The 27,670-nt window shown below is 40.9% G+C and overlaps 1 long non-coding RNA gene across 2 annotated transcripts; it reads right to left on the bottom strand.

The window, feature by feature from the left end:
* Nucleotides 1-53: 53 nt before the first annotated feature.
* Nucleotides 54-21,381, bottom strand: LOC111234352. Of its 2 annotated transcripts, none has more exons than XR_002665649.1 (4): nt 21,209-21,381; nt 5,174-5,223; nt 3,135-3,294; nt 54-2,993 (listed from the first exon to the last, which is right to left on the bottom strand). It is a non-coding gene; the product is annotated as an uncharacterized LOC111234352 (long non-coding RNA). The 2 variants fall into 2 exon arrangements; XR_002665650.1 differs by lacking the exon at nt 21,209-21,381 and adding an exon at nt 9,194-9,259.
* Between the last annotated feature and the right edge of the window lie 6,289 nt (nt 21,382-27,670).

Below are 27,670 nucleotides of genomic sequence, written 5' to 3'. Positions count from 1 at the left end.
CCCCCTCTGCATCTCATTTTGAGCAATGACAGAGAGCAACATAGTTGTATACATTGCAGTACACTTTTTTTTTTTTTTTAACAGTAAAGACATTCATTCAACATTGTATTTAATCACTGCGTTTTGGTTAGTCCCTTTTTTTTGTTTTTTGTTTTCTTTTCCTTTTTTTTCTACATAATTTCAATAAATAAAATGTGTGGCCACGTATACAGCCCTCACTATAGACGTGTGGCTGTTTCACTCATTTATTAAAATGGACCAGTGCATTTACCTTAGTGATCCATTTATTTAGGTTACTTGGAAGTTAAAATACTTTGTTCCAGACTTATATCTTGTGGGCACAGTAGCATTGAATGGATCTACGTTAACTGTGGGCTCCCTTTTTTAAAGAGAAGCATGGGGTGGTAGTAAAGCAATGGGAGGAGAATTTTAATAGAAAAATAATACTGGCTATAACCCCAGCGAGGTTTGATGGAATCATGTAGATAGCACAATGGTCAGTTGATGCAAAGAAAACTATTTAAGTAAATGAAGCTTTTGAGTAAATAGCTTGATAATAACATGCAGTAAGAGATGAAGGGAGGAATAAACCGATGGTTGTAACATCTAGTAGTCGTTGATATTAATTGTTCATCCTACAGATGTAATTTGCAGCGCAGACCTTTTTACAGGGTGAATCTAGTGACCAAGCGTAGATAACAGAGGACACAATCCCATAGTGGGAGCAGGTAGATAGACCTATGACACCTCTAAGAAAGGGACCATGTATATATGAAATGTACACGAACATCGTACATGGATTTTGTATTTATAAGTGGTATCCTTTGATCTATGTGCATTACCAGAAACTATTATGCATGCCTTGTTCTTTTGATTTTTAATGACCATTATTCCAGAGAGTACAACAGTAGGAAAGAAGATGCCAAATTTACAATGAGAGCTGATTGTCATGTTTTTTTAAAGGAAACAATGGAATTGCGCGTAATACACACTTTTTCTGTCCCTGTCCCTTTGTGTCTCTTTCATTCCCTCATGACTACGTGATGAGCTGTTCCAACAAGGGTGGGACTTGCTGTTGTTTGCATCATAAAAAATGTAATAAATGTTTGCAATGAATAACAGGCTTTAACATTGATCCACAATGCAGACTGATTTTTTTTTTTTTTGGTCACTTTTCTTTGGTGAGGTCACTGATGAATGAAGGAATCAGTTCCTTTACTTAAGTAAAAGTACCAAAAAACAGCATCAAAAATACTCTGATACTGGAAGGTGCAAAGTAACTAGTAACTATAGCTGACAAAAAATGCTGCATAGTAAGAACAACAATATTTCTCTCCAAAATATAGAGGAGTAGAAATAAAAAGTACCTTAAAATGGAAATTCTCAAGTGACATAAATTGCTCAACTATAGTTTTTGATTAAATGTACATGGTTATTGTTTTCAACACTGGGTGTGAACACTAAATTAAATTATGTTGATCTGACGGTTATAGTTGAATATTAGGCAGTTTTGGATTAAATAGCAGCATGTACACAGTTAACTAGAGGTTATGTAAAAAGCAAATTGACTTCATATTCTTGAACTTCATTACAAGCACTTTACTATCATGCCACAAGGTGGCGCACATGACATTAAAGCGTACATTTTTAGGAGTGCTATACAATTTATAGTTACTCTTCACACAGATGATAGTGAATCAGACATAGTATGAATGGCACCAAAGGGGTTCTTTAGAACATCAGTATTGCTGACAAGGTAAATTTATTTTCTCACTTGGCTTTCACGTGACAAGCAGGTGTACCACTGCATGGTAGGATAAAGCCTTTGGTTTTATCCCAGTAATTTCCTGATTGTGTCAGTTTTTCAAAGCATTCTGTGCATGTTCTATTCAGATGAAGATTCACAAAGCAACTGGTTTGATTTTTAGTATTCCACAAAAATCACTCACCTCACAGACTTACTAAATACATTGTTTTTATACAGTGTACTGCTTCATTGCAGTAATGCAATAAACACATTCATGTCGTGTATTGGTCAGTTGGTGTCACTGTTTGTCTTCGAGGTTTCCTTTTTCCAGTAAGAAAACTGGTGAATGCAATAATAATGGACTGCCACTATTAATTCTTGAATGCTGGGGGTTCCTTGAAAATATAGTTTTTGTGGTTGCAATTTCAGTGGTAGCTCAGGCTTTATACAGCACATTGTGCTTCCACCTGGAATGAAATAAGGCTTTGCTTGCTTGCTTGCTTGCTTGCTTACACCTCAAGCAGAGATTTTGAATACTGTCCCCGCTCCCAACTGCAGTAGGTGTAGGTACTTCAAATGTGCGTCTTAAAATAAAGGCAGTGAAGTGTGCATTGCAATGGATTGCCTCTCAAGCAAATTCAACTTCTCTGCAAGTTCTTTTTCATACAGTATGTGAAAGATAAGAAATGAGTCTAAAAACTATCATATGATATGCTATGAAAAATATCAGAAATGTATACGTAATTCATAAATAATTTGATAAAACATGGACAACTACTAGTACATTCCTTTAAGTTCACATTCTCTAATACACATGGGTCATCCATGTCCATTTCTTTGCCCCACACATTATAGCACTCTCCAGTCACAATATCTGCCATATACAACTCCCAAGGCAATCAGCGGGTAGAAGACAGCCAAGACACCCAGCCAGCAGCAGATGCCCACACACCCCACAGTGATGCTTCTTTCTCTGAGCTGCCCCGGCAACCTTCCCCCTGCAGGGCTGCGCTCACAGTGGGGATTGGGGCTCTCGGTTTGAGCTGAGATCTGAGACATTGGCAGTGGGTCTCAGAACTGGTTTGTGATCCCTGTAGCCATCCTGGCTTGATGGACTTACCACTGTCCATGTGACAGAGGAAAATGTGGTTGTTCAGTGGGCTCGATGGGTCTGGACTCCTGACCACACAGACATGGAGCTTCTTGCCCTGGATGAGGTGCTAGGGGGTTGTCTTGTCTGGGCAGGCTAGGTGAGAGCAGGATAGGTTTTTTTTGTTTGTTTTTCTTTTACAGTAGACTGACATGACTTAATGCAGGATTATGAGAGGAGGGAGTATTTAAATAGCAGTGTTTAAGGTAATAGTGCATTAGTTGTCAGTGGTCTTACCTCAGCGTGTGTGTGAAGTCTCGTGTCAGCTCTACAGAGGAAACTGACGCAGCTTGTCCTCCCTCACAGCGATTTAAGGATATGAGACACCAGAGGAGGTGACTTCCCATTAACGGTGACTTTGCCTGCATCTCTCTCCCAATCAGCATTCAAGACACACCTAAACCAAATGACAACAATACACAGGAAGTTAACAAGAAGGGGTTGGACAGCCACGGTACACGGCCATCCATTCAGGGGGAAATCTCCTATCTGATCTTTATAAAAGAAATAAATCCTATTCCTGTTTTATAAAATAAGAGCTGCTGGAGAGCTTTGAAATTCAACCACATTTACTTTTTTTTTTGTACATATATTGCTGATAGTCATTTGGTCTGAGTAAGGTGATTTTCCAAAGGTGAAGTTAAATCTTTATATGTACAGTGCATTTTTGCAATTGGAGCTCCAATGAGAGTGGAGATAGATTTAGAAATTTAAATTTAAAATGTTGGATTATGAAATGATGGCTGGGAGGGTTGTTACAATAAAGTGTGAGTACAAATAACCTTCAGCTCATTCTTATAGTTTCTGAAACTTCTAACAACAACAATGTTATAAATGCTCATATGATCATTCAGCTGATTTGACTGCTGATAAAAACATTACAATCAACACATTTTTACTACGAATCAGAGAGATTGAACTACAGTATATTATGATAAGTCTGGATCAAAATAATAAAGAGTGCATTGGTGATTTAACTTTGTCATGAAACCAGAAGTGTCTCTGAACAAAGAGTTTCACCCTGAGATGCCAAGTGCTGTCAGACTGACACATAAAGTGATGGATGATAAGATGCAGAGCTTCATGTTTTATTTATTTATTTTTAGCATTCCCAACACTAAACACGTGTCTACTGTACAACACACAGCTTTCGACTGTAAATACTAGTGAAAAATCAGGCCACAAACACTGTAGGCACGCACACACACACACACACACACACACACACACACACACACACACACACACACACACACACACACACACACACACACACACACACACACACACACACACACACACACACACACACACACACACACACACACACACGTACAGTTTGAGGACATTTTCTTGAAAATTCCATAAACCAAAATTGCACAGAACAAATAATAGTGATAAAACGTGACAGCATGACTTGCAGTGGTTCATTTGACGATGGTGGCCTAGCAACATTTACCAACAGCTTCTGGTTTATAGGTTTTTTTCTTTGTATAAGCAACAGAGATGAGGAAAAGAAAAAAAAGCTGAAAACAACTGTACTTAAGCAGCGCAGATGAAGAATGATTATCCATTCATCTAAAGCGCCCTCGGTTTTGTTTTGCTTTATGTGTTAATATAGCGTAGCCATGGCAATATAGTGAGAACCTAGAAAACATGTTCCTAGATATGCGAGGGAGTGGAGATCCACATCAATACATTTATTCATAGTGCTTGAACTTGACAAAAAGAATCCGCCACTGAAGCTGGAGCTGAAGTATGATTTGAAAAAATGAATGATCCTGAAGTGAAGTGAAAAAGTTGAATGACGTTCTATCATACGAGGCCCATGGGCCCTCTGCTCACAATAATTAGGTTTACTTGATCAAAACTCTCAGTGCAGGATTAATGATGTAATGATGAATATTAAACACTGGCAACTTAACACTCTCATTCATATGTTGTGACAGATTTTCATTACAGGCTTTTAAGACTGATGGTTTTATATTTCAACTCATTTCTTCCCGATAATATGTGCAAAAAATAACGGGGGCATGAATTAAAAATAAAAGTTTATGTTTCCAGTTTCCAGCAGATGTCATTGTCCTTCATTCTAATCAACATTGTAGACTTAATTCACCTTATTTTGAAACTATAATACTTATTATATTGGTGTCAGAAACAATCCCTTATAATCTACCCTCTGCACTCAAAGGACAAACTAAAAAGAAAAGAAAAACTACTGCACTGTCTTGTGAATACCTATGAGTAGTAGGTTTTCTGCTCAGAATTCATACCTTTCTCTGCAAGATGTGTCTGATGCAGCCTTATAGTATTTCACAGTGATCTATGGGGGGAAAAAAAACAAAATTACTTGAAGTATAAGATCTGAATGAATAGCACTTTTAAACCCTGACGATATTGATTACATTTACATTCATTCATTTGACAGATGCTTTTATCCAAAGCGACTTATAAGAGAGGGACAACAGTAGAGCTTCAGTGCAGCAGGAGTCCTTGAAGTAAGTACTAAGTACTAAATCTGTTCAATAAGGCAAAGTGCAAAGGAGGTCAGGTAAAGAAGTGCCCCGAAAGTGCACAGTAAGTGCTAGTTTGGCATGTTAGGTGTTAGGTGAGCAGGTGCTCCCGGAAAAGCATTTGGTAACTCATTCCACCATTGGGGAACCACAAACTAAAACTGGACTGGACCGCGATTGCCTCCTATACAGGGATGGTAATGCCAGACAACATTCCTTGGAGAAGCGCAGTGGTCAAGAAGGAGCACAAAACTGTATGTTTGAGTTCGAGTAGATGGGTGCAGCCCCAGACAGTGACTTGAATTTGATTTTAGCGGCCAATGCTAGTGGAGGTCATTGAGCAGCAGACTGATATGTGTCCTTTTAAACTGATCAAAGAAAAGGCACCACCGCAGCATTTGTCCGTAGGGGTTTTACTGTGGATGAAGGGAGGCCTGCAAGAAGGGCATAGCAGTAGTCAAGGTGACAGATAACTATGCCCCAAGGCTTGGGTGGCGTACTGAGTCAGGTAAGGCCTGATTTTTCTTATATCGTGTAGTGCAAAGCGAGAGACAGAAACAACATGATCAGAGAAGGATAGCTTGGTCCTCAAACTTCTCACAAGCTTGGTGGGGAAAAATGATGAAGAGGTGATTTTGATATTGATATTGTGATGAAGAGATTGAGTGGCCGGGATGACTAAGAGTTCAGTCTTCAGCAGTGAGTAGGGAAGCACCACTGCCACCCTGCTTGAGTGTCCTTGAGCAAAGAGGAGAAAAGCTGTACTGTGGGTGACCTTTGATGGGTCCGAAGGATAATTCATTTTCTTATGGGGATCAAAAACAGTGTTCCATTACTGTGATTAGAAATGTGGATTTGTCTTAAGGATATGGTAATAGAAGCACCAGTAGCAGTACTTGTAACTAACATGTAGTACCAGCAGTGTAAGCAGTAGAAGCTGGAGTTTTAATGGCTGCTACTCTCTTTCTCCTCTGGCTTGCTTCCTGTTTGGTTTGTGTTCAGTTCCTTTCTCTTTTAGTAACTTATTTTTAGTCACAACTCATGTGCGGCTTCCCCTCCTTTGTCAAGCCCTGAGCCGGGCTGTGACAGTTGTCAGATGAGAGAGATCTAACAAACAGAAAGAAAACAAAACAATCAAGAAAACACACACACACACACACACACACACACACACACACACACACACAGATGATATGATAAACACTTTTATTGCGTGGGACCTGAAAATAAACCCTTGGATCAGATAAACTGGGTGAGGAATTACCCCAGAGACAAAGCCAGGCATGTCTCTCCTGAACTCTACTTCCTTATTACGGAGGAAGTGATACCGTCAACATGTAGCAGCCATGCTCATGGTATCAGACAAAGTGATGGAAACAGTACATGAAATGAATACATGAATCAAACAATCAAAACAGCAGTGCATACCAGAGAGTGCGATTATAATGAATGCCAGCCAGTAGCATGTAATGCCTACGTATCCACCTTAAAATGAAATGATGCTTTTCCTCAGGAAGCAACAGAAGCTGAGATTCCCTCTATTTTTTAGAACAAGCTATCACTGTCACTTCAATAAAAAGAGAAGTATCTAGGCATTATCTGCTAGATTTCCTTAAACAAGATACTGTATGGTGTCTTTGCCTACACTTAAAAGATGAAATTAAAGGTCACCACAGGATATCCACTGCCTGCTGCTGTTTGATTATCAACTTATAGAGATTATACCTGCCACATCAGATGCCAACTGTGGTCCATTTAAATTGGTTTTCCTTCCCTTGCCGCTATAGAATGAGTGGCACGCTGGCATGGCCAAATGGAGCACAGCCAATAATAACAGTGTAAGTTGTGCTGCCCTGGCGAGTGCAACAAACTCAGCAGAAGAATGAGGGAGTTGTCAATCAGGCGCAGTCTGCACACACCCACACAGTCCTGAGAAAAAGGTCTAATTGGGAAGTGTTAGTGAAAACACCTGTGTGGGTAGATAATGGTCATTTAGCAGGTTTAAAAATCTGCAACGTAACTAAAACCTGTAACATAAATGTGGTGGAGTAAAAAGTACAATATTTAAATGTAGTAGGTAAAGGATAAAGTCTTAAATCAAGGGTAAGAATCTCAGAGTATATCTTTTTCACAGCTGACTGTGATTTGTTCAGCAGGAAAAGCACAGGTGGAACTGATGACATTGGTGATGGACCCTTTCCATTTTAGTGTCGTGGAAGCCATGCCAATGAGCCAGAATGCACATGATATGAGCCATAGAACCAGCATGCCTAAATAATTCATTACTAATGTTCAGTAGTGGAGGGAAATATTCAGACGCTTTACTTAAAGGGATAGTTTGGATTATTTGACATGGTAGTCATGCATAGTCAGTGTGTTACCCGCAGTATATTCGGATCAGCGTGCTGTCACTTACAAAGAGGCGGCTGGGAGCACGGACACAGAAGAAAAATGTAGTAGCAAAGGAAAGTACTGTGTTCCCTGCTGTCTCTCCTACCTGGCAGCGCGCTGATCCGAATCTACTGCAGGTAATACACTGATTATGCATAACTACTTCACACAACCCCACGTCCAATAACCAGAACTATCTCCTTTAACTAAGGTATCAGTACAGTGTGTAAAAACCCTTATAATACTGGGGAGTCATATATTGACTTGGAATTCAGCTCTGCCTTTTTGATTGTTTATTCAATAAAGATTTTTTTTAACTGTGCCCTCTAGTACATTTAATTAAAGGTACTTAGTAAATTGACACCTCTTCCTGATGTTGATTGAGTGAATTCCAATATGTGAAACAGCGCCCCTTCTGATCACAGTGTATTGTAATGTGAGCCAACCAATGTGGTCAAACAGCATATTGCAGTCTTACTGGAGACAAGCCAGGTGAAGTTAACGTCGTTCGATGATAGTAAGAAGTGTCAACCAATCAGACTGCAGCACACCTCTGTCAAAAAGCTGTTTAAGATAAGAGTCATCACTGATAGAAACCTACCAGTGAGATTATTTTCTATTACCACTAAAATCACAGCGTCTGCGCCATATGAGTATCTTATTGAGCTAATAGCAATGCCAAACTCAAAATTACCAGAGCGGAACTAAAACAGCGGGAAATCAAATGACATGGAGAACACTTGTCCTCCATGAAGGGAAGGACAGTGGCCAGTGGTCTTCATTTAGCATGACTCAAATGACTCTACCCTGTCTTCTCTTGATGGTTAAACTGCCTACTGTGTCTGTGTGTGCATTTATGCATAGCTGTAGTAGTTGATGACACAGAGGTTATAAATGCCTTAACATCAGCCTGGACGTTGAGTTGTTGCACGTACTGTGTGGACTGTATATATTTTCATAATCTCAATTTTAATGTTGCATTGGTTTGCAAGTTAAGTCACTCATAGCTGTGGATGTTTGTAATCTGTGCCGATGGACTTGCTTGTTTGAACTTTGTTTTGGCTTGAAGTCGCTCAGTAATAATTTGCTCTTATAATTAGCTTTAATGTGTAATTAGATACTGAATATTAGGATTTATATAGGCCATTTTTCACATGCCGAACATAAAAGTATGAGGGATGTGTAGGTCATGGTCATGCATGAAAATACTTTTAAGGATTTTAACCTATCTGTTAGTGTCACCATGACTCAGGTGACACTGACTACGATCTTAAAGTTATCATTCATTTCTGGTCAGGAGTTTAATCTATTTATTTTTGTTTGCCTCCTCTCCCTCAAAATTTCTTAGCTTCATTTCTTTCTTGCTTATTTTCTCTGTCATGTTCTTACCTTCTCTCTCTTCCTTCCTCTTTCACCCTCTCCTAATCAACAGTCCGGTAACTCTGTGAAGTAGAGGGTAACACACAAACACAGACACACACTGCAAAAACACTGAAAGCTATTTATAGTTGCTGGGGGGGTGGAGGGGGTTTACACACCATGGTGATGTGTCCTTCACCGCCGCTGTGAACAATGCTGCCTGCCAGATTCACAAACACACACACAGACACATGAATGCCCACGCACAACATGGACATACAGGGACCTCAGTTATAGCATCATATAATATACAGGCCAACGTAGAAACCAACATGCATACAGTTAACGTACACACACAGGCTTGTACACATGCACACCAACACACATGTAAGTGAAGAAAGTGCATAAACACCGGCGTAAGCGTAAATGTTCATACAAAGATGCAACCACACACACACAAAAGGCAAGCCAACTTTTTATGTAACGCTCCCTCTGCCAGCAGTTCCTAAGAGCTGGTAATACTTTAATCTAAATACATACATTTTAATATAAGAGAGGACAGTTAAAGCAAAACATATCAACGCCAGAGGAAAAGTGGGTAGGGGGTCAGGGCTGAGGGGTGAAGGGCAAAATTGCTGTTAGTGCTAACTTGCTGATGCAGGAATGAAGGACGACTGTTTCAGCATACTATTGTTGTTGGTGTTCATTTTGTTTACAGTGACCTTAAAGTTGCAAAAATAAGAACTCAAATAATCCTGACCATGTGTGACTACGTTTCGTATTGCAGATTGTGCAAATTTACTCTAAGTAGGGGTAACGCTCGGTTTTTTAATTTAGAGGGGAGCTAACATTTATAAGATTAGGAAAGTTCCTGGAGTACCAACTTACATAACTGTTTGTAAAAGCTGAAGGAAATTATATGTCCTGGGAAATTATTTTGACATTATAGGAACTGTAAAATAATAAAGCATTAACATAATAAAAAATGTATCATAGATTACTGAAATACTGGGAGCTATATATGAATATGACACTGCCTTACCTGAAACAGTGCCAAAAGCGAGTCTACGATTTTTAACTTTGAAATTATATTTATTTTTACATTTTAATGCAATATAATCTGTTCACAGTAGAGGGGAAAATTGTGCATATAAAAATAATGAATCTGGATATTATAATATAAACAACTTCTGATACGTGCAACTATCACACAAGATTCTAAGTATTTGCATGGTAATAATCTACTATGGACAAGGATTGTTTAATTGTTTTAATTTACACATCGACAAACTGTCAAACTCTACTTTTGATACAAAGGGTCATTGGGAAATCTTTTTCAGAATAGGCAGTCCTTTGCAGTTAAAACATGAAAACTATAGCTTCTCATAGGGTATAGGCTACTTTACATTTGCCTTGCAGTGGTGTAGGTATAGGGTGTAAATATGTTTTACAAAAGTCTGTAAGATGGTAATCCTTGCACCAATATTATATTAAGATAAACGATTTTGCATTTATTGCATTTGGGAGTTGAAGTGTTTGCTGATGGCTCTGTGGTGGAAGTGTGGTAAAACTATTAAGTCATATGATATCGTACCACCAGAGGTCAGTACTGGAAGGCAGCTGAGGATCTCTGACACCATCTCCATCCTGGAAGTCTTTCTAAATCTATTCCTCTTTGCTGTGACTGAAGGGGGAAAAGAAGCAGTGATTCCTACAGTCAAACAGGATATGAAGAAAGGATGAGACTACAGTTATGTCCGTTTCTGTACTTAAGGATAATAGACCTTTTAATCACACAGTTTAAAAATGCATCAAATCAGCACTTGTGGACTACTGTAGGACAATCCAGCTGATCAATACTGACTTTAAATTAACATCCACTCACTGCAGACTCTGTTGGGTAGGGTGTCATCAACTGGGACGTATCACACTAATGTCAGTATTTGACCTGCAGTCTTTTTCTCACACATCAGCACCTGATTGTGACTCACTGGGCTGTTTGTGTCTGTTTTTCCCAACTTTTTTTTTATTTTAAAGTGCTGCTCTGAGTAATTACTGTCAAGTGAATGCACAATTTGATTGATCAGTCACCTGCCGTAACTCATCCTGCTATCAAGGAAATTACGGGGTTTTTTTTACCACTACACATAACTGCGTAAACAACTGCCTCATTTACTATAATCATATAGTATTAAATAGTATAATTAAATATGTGGTCGTGCTATGCAATATAATGGCACCTTCACTTTTTCAATTTTCATGCAAAAAAATAATGACAAAGCAAAAACAGAATCACAGATTTATTTTGCAAATTTAGTAAAAAGTCAAAACTGAAATATGACATTGTCATAAGTTTTCAGACCCTTTACTCAGTACTCAGTTGATGCACCTTTGGCAGCGATTTCACCCTTGTGTCTTCTCAGGTGTGACGCGACAAGCTCTGCACACCTGGATTTGGGGATTTTCTGCCATTCTTCTCTGCAGGTACTCTGAAGATCTGTCAAGTTGAATGGGGACTGCCAGTGGACTGACACTTCTTCTGACACCTGTGGGCTTTCAGGTGTCTTTTGCTGACAAGAGGCTTCCGTCTGGCAAATCTGCCATAAAGCTCAGATTGGTGGAGGCGCTGCAATGATGGTTTACCTTCTGGAAGTTTCTCCCATCTCCACACAGGATTTCTGGAGATCTCCGTTTGGCTGGGCGGCTACGCTCATGGAAGAGTCCCGGTCCATACTGCTTCCATTTAAGGATCATGGAGGCGAGGTAGCTCTTGGGAACCTTCAATGCAGCAGAAATGTTTTTGAAGCCTTCCCCAGCGTCGACACGATCCTGTCTCTGAGCTCTGCAGGCAGCTTCTTCCTCCTCATAGCTTGGTTTTTTTGCTCTGATATGTCTTGTCGGCTGTGAGACCTTGGATAGACAGGTGTGTACCTTTCCAAATCGTGTCAAATCCGCTGAATTTATTACAGGTGGACTCCAATCAAGGTGTAGAAACCTCTTAGATATGATCAAGATAAACAGGAGGCAGCTGTCCTAAATTTCAAGTGTCAAGGGTTAAGTTTTCCCTCTTAATAAACTTGCAAAAATTTCTTTAATTCTGTTTTTGCTTTATCATTATGTGGTATTGAGTGTATATTGATTAGGGAAAATATTAAATGATTAGCATTAAACTGCAACATTAAATGTGTAAAAAGTGAAAGGGTCTGAATACCCTCTGAATGCACTGTAAGTCTAATATTGTATTTCATGAAAAATGTAATAATTTTTTCTGATGTAAGCACAGACACTCTATTTCAGACAAGGCAGAGCTTGTCTGGAATATAAAACGCTGTGGGAATCTCCAAGATGAGGTGGTAAACATGAATGATCTCTTCTCATGATCAATTCAGTTAATAGATAACCGCCTGAGCAACACTCACACTAATTAAATATATAGCAGGTATGCATGGCATTTTCTGTGTGAAACAGTGCCTCTGCTCTTTTCCCTAAAGGTTAATATTTTATAAAAACGTTAATTCATTCCTCATGTTAGTGGATGTGGTCTTCATTCTGGATGACCGCCTCCAGTACAAAACCCTGTAATGGGAGATTTTCCCTGAAATATTATGGTGGAAGGATGAACATGTGATCCATTCATGCTGTTGTATTCAGATCTATTAATTTGAGGATTTTTTTGTCAATCAATCAATTAACTGTTCTGTCTGTAAAATGTCAGAGGATAGTGACAAACGGCCTTTATGATTTCCCACAGCCCAAGTTGCCGTCTTCAGATGTCTTGTTGTATCTGAAACCCAACGACATTCAGTTTGCTGTCATATATGACAAAGAAAAGCATCGACTCCTTACCTCTTAGAAGCTGGAATCAGCAACTTATTGATTTATCTATAATCTCTACTTCACTATCATGTCGTTAGAGTTAGACTGCCAATGGTAGAGGTCAGACTCTAGACCTACTATATCAAATCTCTTTTCAAATATTCACAACAAAACTGTGTATTAAGTGCAGAGCTAATGTGGCTGACATTATATTTGCTCATGCCAAGTTTAGCCAAATAATTCACCATCTATATCAACAATTTAGAAATGTTGTACTTTTAAATTTTTCTTCTTCTTTTATACATGGTCTGTCTATTATATTGATAAAGTGAGCTAACAAAGCCGGCAGTAACATTATCAGCTGTCAGTCCGATTATTTAGCTCTGTTTGTGACAGTCATGTGGCCTTTAGACAGACTATCTGCATGTATACTGTACATCAGATTTAACCATGTGGTCTGTTCTGATGTGTTGTATCACCAAATCATTACCTTTTATGATAATAATCCTCAGCTCTCACAAGACCGTAACCGATCCTGTCATTATGGCTTTGTTTCATGCAACAGTGGCTGAATCATTTATCCATATGCTATCAGACATATACAACTCCCGACTGATGTACATTATTAAAAGTTATCATAATCAGTTTTTAATTGTGTTTGTGTCTGGAAAGGGCTGTGGAAGCAGGTTTTGTCTTAGCTTTGATTTAGACTCTTTGGTGAATGTTATACCTGGAGGGGAAGAGCTATTCTATAAACATGTACTTCTTTAAAACTAGAATTTCACTTGAATTATTTACCAGGCGGAAGCAAACAGTCATCTGCTGGATTACAAATCATGTTCAGTTGCATATACCCCTGTCCTCTACCCAAAGTGTAACAGTGCACAATAAGCAGACTGGCTCCAGACTTACATCATTTATTTGAGCAGAACATCTCTTTGTCCCTGTTCTGAAAAGGTGATTGCCTGTCTGAGAGGAAGGAACATAGCAAGAAAATAACTGTTACGGCATGAAGACCTGTGAGGGCGTTTTGTACTGCGATTGTGTATATAGTGGTGAAGCAATACCTGCAACTGAGCACTCATAATCAAGGAATATTCCTAAGGGCATTATTACCTTCATACAACAGTAAAAAACACAATGGGCCTCACGTAAGAACATGTTTGTATTCTTATCCCAAACACTCAAGTTTAACAAAGATGTTACCCAAGAGTAACAACAAGACGTTCACACTGCAGAGCATCAAATCCTGTTTTCAGGGAAACCAGCAGGCAAAAAGATAAGACATTATGCAGCTTCAATAGTGCTGTTAAAGGATCTGTGTAAATGTCTTTCCACTGTCACTTACTGCAGGTGCGTGCCGGTGCAATTAATTGACGCGCACTGGGCTTGGCTCCCAATAAACATTGTCCAAACAATTCCCGTTGCTTTGCTCTATTTATTGCTTCCACACATAAGCACAATAAAGTACAGCACATCCGTTTGGCAATCCGGTAGCCTATTATTTAATACTGCTCCTATCTCCAGACCTCAGCCGTGCCTCAGCCACGGTCAAAAACTGTTTGCCTCAGTTCACGCACACCTGGCCCCATTAGCCTGGATGTATAAATGAACTTCCCACAGGAACTTCCCACAGCGCCACCCCCAGTACCAACAATGTTTACAACAACAAATAATAAACACACACATAAACAAATGGCTGTTACACTCCGGCCCCTAATTGTTGATGGCAGGCAGACACAACAATTCAAATCAGTACAGACACAATCCATTAAGCACACAATGTTACCAAAAACAAGATAACTGATATTTGTACACACAAACACACTGCATCAGACCTCTAAGGCTGCCTTTAATAAGCAAAGTTTGGTTATAGGTCTTTCTATAACATTATACTTTGTCTTGAGGCGAACAGACCGTACCAGCCCCTTCCTGTCAGGAAAGGTTTCCATCACTCTGCCGAGTATCCAAGAGCCACGAGGAGCCGTCGAATCCACTATCAAGACAATATCCCCAGGTATGAAACTTCTTCTCTCCTGGTTCCAATTTTGCCATTCCTGAAGCAGAGGAAGGTACTCCTGCACCCAACGTTTCCAGAACAAGTCTGAAATATATTGAACCTGTCTCCACCTTCTCCTCACATACAGGTCCTCTTTCACAAACAGTCCGGGTGGTAAAGCAGGTTTCCCTTTCATGAGGAGAATGTGATTGGGCGTAAGAGCCTCCAGATCGTTGGGATCCTCAGACAGTGTAGTGATGGGCTGATCGTTCAATATGGCCTCCACTTCACAAAGAACTGTATGAAGCCCATCATCATCATCCAGTGTCTGCTGATGCAAAACAGAGCTGAGCACCTTTCTAATCATGCGGATGACACGCTCCCAAGCGCCACCATAGTGTGAGGCTGCCGGTGGGTTAAAACTCCACTTAACTCCATGTTGCAGCAATGCTCCCTGCACTTTGCTGTGATTTAATCCTGCAGTGGCCTCCCTCAACTCTCTCTCTGCGCCAACAAAATTGGTGCCATTGTCAGACCGTACATGAGAAACTTGGCCTCTTCTGCTCATAAATCGTCGCAAAGCATTAATACATGAATCGGTGTCCAAGGAGTTTGCCACCTCCAGATGAACAGCTCTGCTCGACAAACAGGTGAGAATTACTCCATAGCGTTTACACAGACTTCTCCCTCTCTTCACCTCGATTGGCCCGAAATGGTCGATGACAACGTTCGTGAATGGAGGGAGATCAGGCAAGATCCTCTCCATTGGCAGGTCTGCCATTTTTTGTTCACCTGTCTTTGCAGTATAGCGTCTACAAGTACAGCATTCAGATATGATTTTCCTTATTGCAGAGTTAGCACTTGTAATCCAATACTTCCTCCTCAGCTTGGATAATGTGACATTTCTTCCACCATGACCCAGCTGTTGGTGAGTATGCCTAAGGATGAGAGTTGCAATATGCTGATCTTTTGACAAGACGAGTGGATGCTTGGTTACCTCTGGCAAAGCTGCCCTACTCAGTCTTCCTCCAACTCTAAGCAGACCATCCTCCAGGCGTGGATCCAGTTTGTAAATGGGACTTTCCTTATTGACTGCAGACTTTCCTGATGAAAGTGTATCAATTTCCTCCTTGAACCGCTGCTGCTGAGAAAAATGAATGATGGACATTTCTGCCTCCAACAGATCATCTGATGTAACGCTCTGACCCCCGAATGCACTTCTGACCTTCTTCATCTCCACCTGTATATCAATGGAAGGATTGTTTGCAACTGGAGCCTGCAACTCCTTTCTTTTCTGGCTTAGTTTCAACAAAAATCTCTTTACCTTGAGGAACCAAGCAGCTGCAACTTTAAGCCTCATCCAGTCCGAGAAATAGGTGATAAGTTGGTCAGTGGCATTAGGTGAGTCCTTGATGATTACTGTGTTCACAGTGAAGTCTCTCTTGACCTCCGGATCATCTGCTGGAATAGTATTTTCCACAACACTTTCTGGCCAACACCTTTCTGGGTTCCAAAGGAAGTTGGGCACTTCGATCCATCTGCTGTCAATCAGCAGGTCCTCCACCTTCATGCCTCTGGACGCTTCATCCGCCGGATTGTCTTTAGTATTCACATACCTCCATTGTGACACATTTGTAGCTTCTCTGATAGTTGAAACCCGGTTTGCCACAAAGGTATGAAAACGCCTGTCCTCATTCCTTATATACTTCAGCACAGATGTGCTGTCTGTCCAGAAGTTTGAGTCCTCCACTTGTAGCTGCAGCTCTGCTCTTAACATCCTGTCCACACGAACAGCAAGAACCACTGCTGTAAGCTCCAGGCGTGGGATGGTGACCTGTTTTAGTGGTGTAACTCTTGCTTTGCCAAGCAGGAAGGAGACGTGAACATCATGCCTGTCATTCTCCACCCGTATGTAACTAACGGTGCCATATCCACCTTCACTTGCATCGGAAAAGTGATGCAGCTGGGCCTGTGTAGGTTGCCCAAAGTCCTTCGGCTTAATGCACCTCGTGACCTTTAACTCTGACACCCTTGTAAGTTCTTCCAACCACTTTGTCCAGTGCTGTTGTATGTCATGGGGTAAGTTGTCATCCCAACCACAGTTTCTCCTGCACAGCTCCTGCAGCAAAACTTTGCCAGGAAGTATAACTGGTGCAATAAACCCCAAAGGGTCATACACTGAACTGAGCAAAGACAGCATGCCACGTCTGGTATAAGGCCTTTCTTTTATCAGCATCTTGAACTGGAAAGAATCACTCTTAACGCACCACTGCAAACCAAGGGCTCTCTCTAAGGGAAGATTATCCCTATCCAGATCCAGTTCATTTAAGTCCTTGGCTCTGTGTTCCTCTGCAACTGTCCGGAGCACTGTATGGCTGTTACTGACCCACTTTGTCAGACAGAAGCCTCCTTTTTGACAGACAGCTGTTAGATCCTCAATCATTTTAATAGCATCCTCTTCTGACGATGTGCTCTTCAAACAATCGTCCACATAAAAGTTTCGCTTTACTGTCTGAATCACATCAGCTGGAAAGAGGGCCTGATTGTCCTCAGCGGTCTTCCTAAGTGCGTAGCAAGCACAGCTAGGAGATGAGACAGCACCAAACAAGTGCACAGTCATCCTGTACTCTGCCATTTCTTGATTCAGATCACCCTCAGGCCACCAAAGGAAACAAAGGAAGTCTTTGTCTGTCTCTGCTACCCTTACTTGATAGAACATCTGCTGTATGTCTCCCATCAAAGCAACAGGCTCCTGCCTGAACCTTGTGAGCACTCCAAGCAAGCTACTAGTAAGGTTGGGACCCTGCAAGAGTTGGCTGTTCAGTGATGTTCCCTTGAAAGTTGCACCACAGTCAAATACCACACGTAAAGTATTCTTTCTCGGATGGTAAACTCCGTGGTGTGGGATATACCAGACCTTTCTTTCTTCGCAGTCCACCTGATGCTGAGGTATCTTTTCTGCATAGCCTTTGCTGATGACGTCATTAAAGAAGCTTGCATATTCTTTATGGAACTGCTTATTTTTCTCAAATCTCCTCCTAAGACCAAGTATCCTCTGCTTGGCCATAGAGAGATTGTTAGGGAGATTGGGATGCTCTTTCCTAAAAGGCATTTTCAGGCTATAGTGCCCATCCAATAGTTTTGCAGAGTGACTTGTGATTTCCAAGAACCTCTTGTCTTCTCTCGACATTTCCTTATCTTCATAAGTCTTCTCATTGAAGTCATGCATATATTGGTTAGTCAGCAGTTCCTTCAGATGGCAAACAGAAATCCTATTCACTGCAGCAACAGTTAGTCCGACGTCTGGTTTAATAATGTTACCACCTTGCATGGGACCATTAATGACCCAACCCAGCACTGTCTTTATGGCATATGGGCCTCCTCCACGGCTGTTGATGACATCCCAGGGTTCTAATAACTTGGGAGCATTGCTACCAATCAGCAAGTCAACATTGGCCTTTATGCTTGGAATTTGAACGGCTGACAAGTATGACCACTGTGCCAGGACTTTGTGAGTAATGATATTGTCTGATGTTACAGGCATTTGACTCTGAGTGAGCACAACTGGTAGCTGGTAATTACACTCACTGTTAAGACCAGACACTTCAAGGCCATTCAGTGTGTACGTTGGAACCACCTTCTGTTGTCCCATGGTGCGCAGGAGAAAGTTTGCACGTCTTCCTCCAATACTCAGCTTCTGCATGAGACTCTCAGAACAGAAAGTGGCAGAACTACCAGGATCCAAGAACGCGTAAGTGTTTATCACATTGCCTCCCTTGCTGGACTTAACCTTGACGGGCAGTATAGACAGGACACAATCATCTTTTCCGGCCCCTGTATGCCCACAAGTTCCTGGAGAAAGTAATGCACCACTGCTTGCTGGTTCCTTGAACTGTTTTAAGTCTGTATTAGCTCTTTCCTTCTTAATATGAAGCACGGTGGGATGACCTTTACCACAGATTTTGCAAGTAAGATGCCTTTGGCAGCTCCTGCTCATGTGTCCAGTACACAGGCAGGCAAAGCAAATCCCTTTCTCCTTCAAAAAGTTGATTTTCTCCCGATGCTTCTTCCTGTTTAGTTGTGGACACTCCTCCAATGAGTGCTCACGAGAGCAACACATGCAAACAGTGGGATTACATTTCTCAGTTGTACCTTGTTCCCTTACCCCATTACCCTTACCTTCCAGTTCGTAAACATCAGCAAGCTTTATTGTGGTGGCAAAGCTGTTTCCTCTCACGTCCCTTCTGTGTGGCTTAGTCCCAATATTCATGCCAGTTTTCACAAATGAAGAGTCCTGAATATCACCAAAGACAGAATCAGATAATATCCTGACTTCACGTTCAATAAAAGTGACAAGATCTGTGAACCGTGCCCTGCGTTTATATTTCTCCAACACGTCATGTGCAGCAGTTCTCCACCTTTCTCTCAACTTGAATGGCAGTTTAGACATTACTGTTCTCATGGTGGTTGGTGTATCCAGCTCTTTCATATAGTCAAGCTCTCCCATCATGTTACAACAACCGCGCAGAAACAAAGAGTAGGCCTGCAAAGCCTTCACGTCCTCAGATTTAATTGGAAGCCATGCCAGAGCTTTCTGTGTATGCAGATGCAACTTTAAACTCATTTCCGAAGTGCTCATGTAGAAGTTCTTTTGCCAGTGCATAACCACGTTCAGGAGCCATATGCTGACAGCTGCGCACAAGTTCCCTAGGCTGCCCCCTAGTGAACTGCTCCAGAAAGTACAGACAGTCAGCATTGTTAGCCCGGTCTTCCACACCATGTTCGAAAGCACGAATGAAGGCTCTATATTCAAGAGGATTTCCATCGAACAATGTCTCTAGCTGGTAAAGACATTGAGCGCTGCTGCTGAACAAGAGCTGCTGTAATCTCATTCTGTTTCTGCATTATGTGGTAGATGCCTCCAAAAGATGCCTCTTTGAGTTGCGGTTGTACAGGATGTATGAAACCCAATGACGGCTGAGCATAAGGTACATTGAGAGCATGTTGTGCTGTTTCATGCACATTAGGCCAATGTTCATAGTCTTTATTGACATGAGCCTCCAGGCTTGGTTTATTTGTCTCCTTGGGACGTGCAATCAATGAGGATGGATCATTCTGTGTTGGTGTTAACTCCCTTTTGTGCCTTAATGAGTTTCCTGAAGGATGTTCATACTCCTTTGCCATGAGATTGAGAGTTTTGGAAGTTGTTTGCTGTTGAGCGTTCTTTTGCAGATAGGAATTCATGCCATCTGACGGAGCATAAGATACACTTTTGCTGTCTGAAGCTTGGAGAATTGCTAATTTTGCAGTTGTTGCAGCTATTTCAGCTTCTAGTTCAAGCTGTTCCCTTTGTCTCCGTAGCTGCTGTTCCTGTTCCTCCAGCAAATGCTTTCCCTGCAGGGCTGCTACACGAGCAACAAGCGCGGCCTTCTCAGCCTCTGCTTTAATGCGTGCAGATGCTGTGGAGCTACTGCTTTTCCTGCTGCCAGCACTATGTTTGCTTGAATGCTTGCTGACAGCATTTGACACACTGTCCTCAGGGTGCACATCATCAATGACCTCATTTTCACCTTTATCATTCTTTTCAACCTGTGATGACCTATTTTCATCACCATTGTTGAAAGTTTGTGTAAACCATTTTTGCACACCATCAATGAAATCGTTATTTATCAGCAATTTTGCTTTGAACCATGTTTGTTGTCTTTCAAGTTCATCACCATGTAACAAACCCATCAATGAATCATGTAATGCTTTGGCTTCATCACATAAAACAACATACTTAGCAAAAGTGCATTTGACCTCAGATTCACAATCCTTCTCTGACATTAACTCTTCCACAACCCTCCTTAAGTTACTTGCTTTGTTTAATTTAGCCTCTTTTACCTTGTAACCTTTCAATTTTTTCACAAAGTGCCTTGGCAGTTAATTTAACAACACGTTTTGATTTATCTGCCTTGATTTCTCCATTTTCCTCTGAGTCTTTAATAGACGTCACATTTTCATTCAAGTCATTAGCGGCATCTCCAGCAGATTCCGTAGGCATGTCCAACGCGTCATCGTTATTGTTTATATTTGCCATGGCAACAGTCCGACACGAACACGGAACTGAAACGAGTCAAGTCAGAGTCAAAGTCAAATGTCGTTTTCAGCCACCAAGCTTGGATTTACGCCCAAAAATGTGTGCACACGCTCTAAAAAATGGCCATTTTTATTATGAAGCGCTATCATACCTCATGAGGAAGAATCGGTGATAGTAGACCCCCTAACCGGTCCTGCAGTGGCTCCGGATCCACCTCGTGATCCCGGTACTGGTGTCGGCGAGTTGGCTTCTCCCCATTGGCTGATACGCAGTTGGCGTGGCTCGTTGTTCCCGGCAGCTGGATACCTTTTGTCGGTTTCCCCGTCTTCCCTGGCAACTCCGATGTGCACAGGTGATCCAGCCTCAATCACACCCAGGCAACGCGTGACGACAGTTTCAAAGTTCATGAAGCAGTTTTTGACTAATGTAAGTGTCTTTCCACTGTCACTTACTGCAGGTGCGTGCCGGTGCAATTAATTGACGCGCACTGAGCTTGGCTCCCAATAAACATTGTCCAAACAATTCCCGTTGCTTTGCTCTATTTATTGCTTCCACACATAAGCACAATAAAGTACAGCACATCCGTTTGGCAATCCGGTAGCCTATTATTTAATACTGCTCCTATCTCCAGACCTCAGCCGTGCCTCAGCCACGGTCAAAAACTGTTTGCCTCAGTTCACGCACACCTGGCCTCATTAGCCTGGATGTATAAATGAACTTCCCACAGGAACTTCCCACAGCGCCACCCCCAGTACCAACAATGTTTACAACAACAAATAATAAACACACACATAAACAAATGGCCGTTACAATCTGAATTAGGAAAAATTTGTAGTACATCTGTCTACGGTGTGTCATCAGAGCAGCGCTGTACTGAGACAGTCACAGACATATGGAGGGAATGGTTTGAAATAAAGTTAGACGCTAGAAAACGGCTTTCTAAAGCAAAGTGGTCTGTGACTAATATGAGAAGGGAGTAAGGGAATGCGTGGAAAGATTAGATGAGAGAATATTATAAGAACAAGATCTGTTATTCAGAGACTAGTTCTTCAATAGAAAGTAGTTCCAACATAGCTGATAATGGCAAGAGATGTTGATGTTAAATTTAGTAAATGTTGTTTATCAGTGTTTTTTGATCATTTGGGTGTACAGACTCTTTCAGATGATTAACTCTTGCAAGTGGTAATTGTTTTGTGATTGATTACCCTGCAAATAAATGAAGGTGTGTTAAGGAATGAGTTTAGGATTTTATCTGACCACATTTACTGCACAAAAACTTCCTGACAAAGAGTTTCCAGTTGAGAGTTATTCTCTATGAGTGACTGGTTGACAGGTGACTGGTCTGTGCCAGTCAATGAGAAATAAAATATACATCAAAATACAGGAGCATCATCAGGCGCATCGATGGATGGATAGATGGATTTCAATGGCAACTATATTTATAGGCTCTGTCAAAGATTTCATAAATGAAATAATGACACAGATATACTGGGGTTCCCATATGTTTGTAGACCTTGTTGTTGAGAACTTTCCAGACAGTGCATGCGTGCAGTATCAGTAATTGCTGTGCAAACCCCTGTTGGGATACTCTTCCTGGTATTGAAGGTATTTCTGTGTGTTCATGATACTTGGCTGTCAAAATAACAATCATATGCTGTGGTGGATATTTGTCTCTAGGGAAGCAATTTACTGAGGAGATAGTGAGGACCCCCATTTCAAAGGAGGAGGTGTGACGACCCTTTCCATTCAACCGGGATGTTGCCTCACTCATCTCTCTCTCTTGCAGTTCTGGGAGTTGGCTGGTGGGCGGAGCCAGGAGGGCGGCTCGTTAACACCTGCCCATTTGGGCAGGGCCTCCTTAAGGCATAAAGATCCGCCCCTCTGGTAGCCTGTCTCTCTCTCTCTCTCTCTCTCTCTCTCTCTCTCTCTCTCTCTCTCAGCTGGGCCTGCTGCAGCCACTACAGCCTGTTTCCCCATTTGTTGGGTTTGTTGCACCTTACAACACACATTACACCATATTTTCACTCACCCACACACCTCTGACATGACTGATGACTCTCTTACTCACACACCCCATCTGTTAATTACCTTGTTTTTTCATTTGAGTTGAATAAATCACTTCTTTGATTGAAGTATCTGTGTGTGGCTTCCCTTTTTGTTGCCAGCCTTGAGTCAGTCAGTAACACCAACACTGAGCAAAAAAGAAAATGTTGTGCATAGAATACAAATTATAACTTTATATAGCTATATAAATTATAGCTCACATAGCGTTCCACCAGAAAGCAAACACATGTATTTCCCAGAATCTCGATCTACAGCTTTTGACAGTGAAACATCTTGCTCAATACACATGTTGGTCACAACTCTTCAGCAACCAAATTTAAAGAAAAAAAAAAAACTAATACTGGCCAAGATTTTGTTAGACTTTTTTTAAATGAAACTCTAAAATTAAGTATCAGTATAGGACTCATAAATCCAGTCTTAGACAGTCTCTAATTTGTAGTTTACGAACTAAAACTTGCAAATACACTGGTCTCGGCTCTCTCCATCTGGTAATGTTTTTTTCATAGTCCCCCCTCACCTCCACCCTCCTTTGACTCTACTAAGTATTAAAAAGCGATCTTGTATGGGAAGTGCTGCATCACTTACTGCAGAGCAGCCTGGACCTGGACCTGGACCAAGAGCAACAAAAACAAACTATCTTTCATGTCCACGGGATTTGGCTTTTATTTACTTCTTTTTAAAGCCAAGCTCTTAGTTGAGTCCATTGTTTGTTGCTTTAAGGGGAACTAGATGACTTATAATTCATCAGAAACACACTAAACCCCAGTGGCCTCTTGACATTTCAGCCTGTTGTTGTACTGGATGGTTTCAACACCTGACAAGTGAAAATACTGGTCTGGGCTGGATGTTTTACTGATAAGGATCTCCTGGGAGCAGGGAATGAAAACGAGAGAAAAGAGCTCAAGTGTCAGGACTATGATGACCTGCTGGTGTGTATATGTTGTCACTATGTGTGTGTGTGTGTGTGTGTGTGTGTGTGTGTGTGTGTGTGTGTGTGTGTGTAGGACAATAGTGAGATGGTAACAGAGATAGGGGAATTGTGGTGGTCAACCCCGGGCCCCCTCCCGGCCCCGAGCAGAGCCACCCACCTCCTTCCTCTGTCGTTTGCTGGATGTCCCGAAACTGATGTGGATTTCATGGTTTCACAGTGGTGGACGTTCAGCTGCCAACTGTTTCTCCAAACAGCTTTCTGCTCTCTATTGATTCTTCAACAATGTGTCAGATTAACTGACTGCCAGTAAAAAGGCTGTTAAATGGGTTCCTTGACATTTTGAATTTTCATCTGTCATTTTTCTTTGCCAGCCACTTGTCACATTGTGGAGGAAACTACTCTCTGCCTTGTGTCTTTTGGACTAGGACAGAGCTTATTAGCATTCCTCATTGAGCTTGTGTGTTTACTAGAAAGCTAATGAGCTAGCCGATGATCCACCACACTTTGCATTCCTCATTGACTCATTGTAGGACAGTTAGCTGTAAGAATAATATGATTACAGGAGGCCAGGAAAGATAAGTGATCCACCAGAGAAAAATCTCACTGAAATTAAAAAACCTGAAGTGGGGCAGAAGAGGTTATGTGGGAAGTAGATCAATTATTTCACACATCATCTTCAAAACTTCTTTAACTCAAATACTCTTCAGTTATCAGCTGGGGATCCCAGTATATTTCTCTCGTGGGTCTCTGCTATTTCAGACAATCAGTCTTAAATTCCTGCACAGTGGGAATAACGGATCGATTGACAGGCTGTGTGAGACCTGCCCTCGAATAAATGAATGACCCTGCAAAACGACTTCATAATGATACATTTTCCCACAGGAGAGGATCCCATCAACTGTTCAGACCTGTACACAAACAACTAAACTAAATCAAGACTCTTCTTCAGGACAAGGTTCTTCCTGAAGATAATTCCTGAAAGACTGAAATGCCATGAAAAAAACAAAATAAAGCATTTTTTCTCACTGTCATCTGTAATGCAGAATGTTGCAGTTTTCATGTGTTATATCTAAGATTTTTGCCTGCGTCCCGATATGATGGAGTAAATGGAATTTTGCTTGTGGTGCTCCCATTTTTTATTTTTTATTTTATTCCGACCAAACTAATTTTCATCCGCTATTTTACAGATAGTGCATGTTTTACTGAGTAATCGAGCAAAGGCCATGAAATCATTGCACATATGTATTTACTTATTTACAGTAGTAATTTAATGTGAACCTAATAACCTGATGAACATTTTGGGATCTGAAGAGTGAATATTTTGTTGAATAAGTAATTTTGTAATTCCTGTGTTCAAGTAGTAGATTTGTACAAACCGTTTCCTACGGTGTTACTGAATATTTTTGATTTGCTGGTAGTTCAATGGATTTTTTTAATTATTATTTTTAAGCAGCTAGGTTTTCCTGAATGTGGTGTCTTGCTGGGAGCAGGTGGTGTCGCTTCACAAGAGCTTTGGCCATCATTGTATATGTAATACAAGAGGTCACAAAAATGCCCTCTGAGCAGCGCAACGTAGCTAGCTGGTTAGCGTGCTAACTTTAGTAAAAGAAATGTGATAGAGACAAGAGTTAACATTGGTGTTGCTTTTCACCGCTGGGGACAGCACTTGGTGAGTAAAAGTGAGTAAAATTAAGTTTGATGCTGAACTCAAAATGTTTCCTCTAGACTGCTAAGCTATTTTTTTAAATTTTTGTTTAGTTGTTAATGCTAACGATAGCCAGCAAAACTTAACGAGGCTGACCTGTTGTGAGTTTGTGGCTGCGAGCTGTTTTTGGTGCTAAAATGCTTTGTGAAATATTCTTACACCAAAAGGTCTTAAAGTTAGGACTGACCCATACTTACTTTTTATGAATTTCTCTTAACTTTGAGCTACTTTTACCCTTAGGACGTTTTGTGAATACGGATTTTCTTTTTAGGAATATCTTACACAACATCAAATGGTCTTCATATTATAAGATTTAGTTTAGATGTTTAATCGACAGAAGTCTTTAAAGTCTTTATTCACTAAGAAATCTGACCTTCAGCAAATAGAAAGCATTGAAAACACAACACAAATAGCTCCAATAAACTCAGAACGTGTGTGTCAACAACCCATTTCCTCTATTGTTTTACAACCAAGCACCAAAAAAATAAAGACAAAAGATTTCATGTGATGCTAGTTTTTGGTTGATTGAGAGCTTTATCGCTGCTAAGTTCTTCAATACCTCTATGGGGAGAATACCAGACACCAGAGAATGTGTAGTATCATAATTATTGGTGAAGCTGTAATGTTATTCTATACTGCAGCCTTCCTTTGTGATTTAGACTGAAAACTCAGGTCAACTTTCACATAAAAACCCTGCCTACCGTGGCTTAAATAACTGCTGCTTGTAAAAACACCAGGCACTGTGGCAGGTGCGTGAAAATGTTCACCTGAGTCCCTGGTGGCACATTCAGCCCTGAAACTTCATCCTGCTGTTCACCAAACACCATCTGAGAACGTGAAGCTGGGCGAAACAGGAAATAAATCCCTGGATTTATACAAGAGAAAAAAGTGTCCGATAGTGCTTTTCCTGAAGTTGTTGCGGGATAGTGGGTTAGTAGTATAACTATACAACAGATTGAACCAGTTAAGCCCTCACAATAGCCTGGAAAAATAACATTTAGATTGCAAAACAACATGATTTTCAAAAGGGCCCCAGAGGAAAAGTGAAAATGAAAGCTTTGTGAGGAAAGCCAGGTGTATGAAGTCTCTCCAGGTGCTTTTGCTTTGTGCTGCTAAATTGATTTCCATTATTATGAATATGTCTGTTTGTTTGGCTTGTTTCCAAGGTGTGTTTGTGTGAATCAGATAGATGAGAGAGTTGAGGTCTATGTTATTATAAAGGCTGGATAGAAGTGAGATAGAAAACAGCTGGAGGAGATGTTCAGATTATGACAAAGAGAAAAAAAAACAGAGAACTAAATAAAAAAGAGAAGTAAAACAGAAAACGGTGAGTAGTTGATTTATAAAACTGAAATAAACCCCTGAGGACACAGTCGTGTTTACTGTGCCTTCATCAAGTATTTAAAGTCCCTGCCTTATCCTTGCCTTTTATGGTGCTACAGCCTGATTTCAAAACTGATTCGAGATACATCTACCTACTTCAAATATCATGTGATTTAAAAATCTTTTTTGAAATGAAACACAAAAACACAGTGCTATAGAGAAATCATGGAGAAAATAAAAACAAATTCATGTGCTCTATTTAGTTAACCTTGTGAGGCAGCTGGATTTCTCAAAAGTGAGAATCCATCTTGCCAGGCTTGTGGCTGAATCAGTGTTTTGGTCCCATCAGCGTCCTTTGAGGGAGGAACTACTGATAGCTACAGGTGTGTCTTATGTGTGACAACAGCAAAAAGCATGGCGGCTCCTGGAGAGGTTAGCGTAGATGCTGTTATAGCATCAGTTATATCAGAAATGGAGAATATTTCTAAAGGCTGAAGGCGTTTCTCAATCTTAAAGATGTTTTTGCTCTTCTCTCGTCTGGCTTCAGCAACGGTTTGATTTACCAACTGGCTCTGCTGGTTGTGGAAAAA

The sequence above is a fragment of the Seriola dumerili genome, unplaced genomic scaffold (genome assembly GCF_002260705.1).
Source record: "Seriola dumerili isolate Sdu_G_001 unplaced genomic scaffold, Sdu_1.0 BDQW01000449.1, whole genome shotgun sequence".
Taxonomy (NCBI): domain Eukaryota; kingdom Metazoa; phylum Chordata; class Actinopteri; order Carangiformes; family Carangidae; genus Seriola; species Seriola dumerili.
The sequence above is the reverse complement of the archived record's forward strand: the minus strand, read 5'-3'. Positions and strand labels throughout refer to the sequence as shown.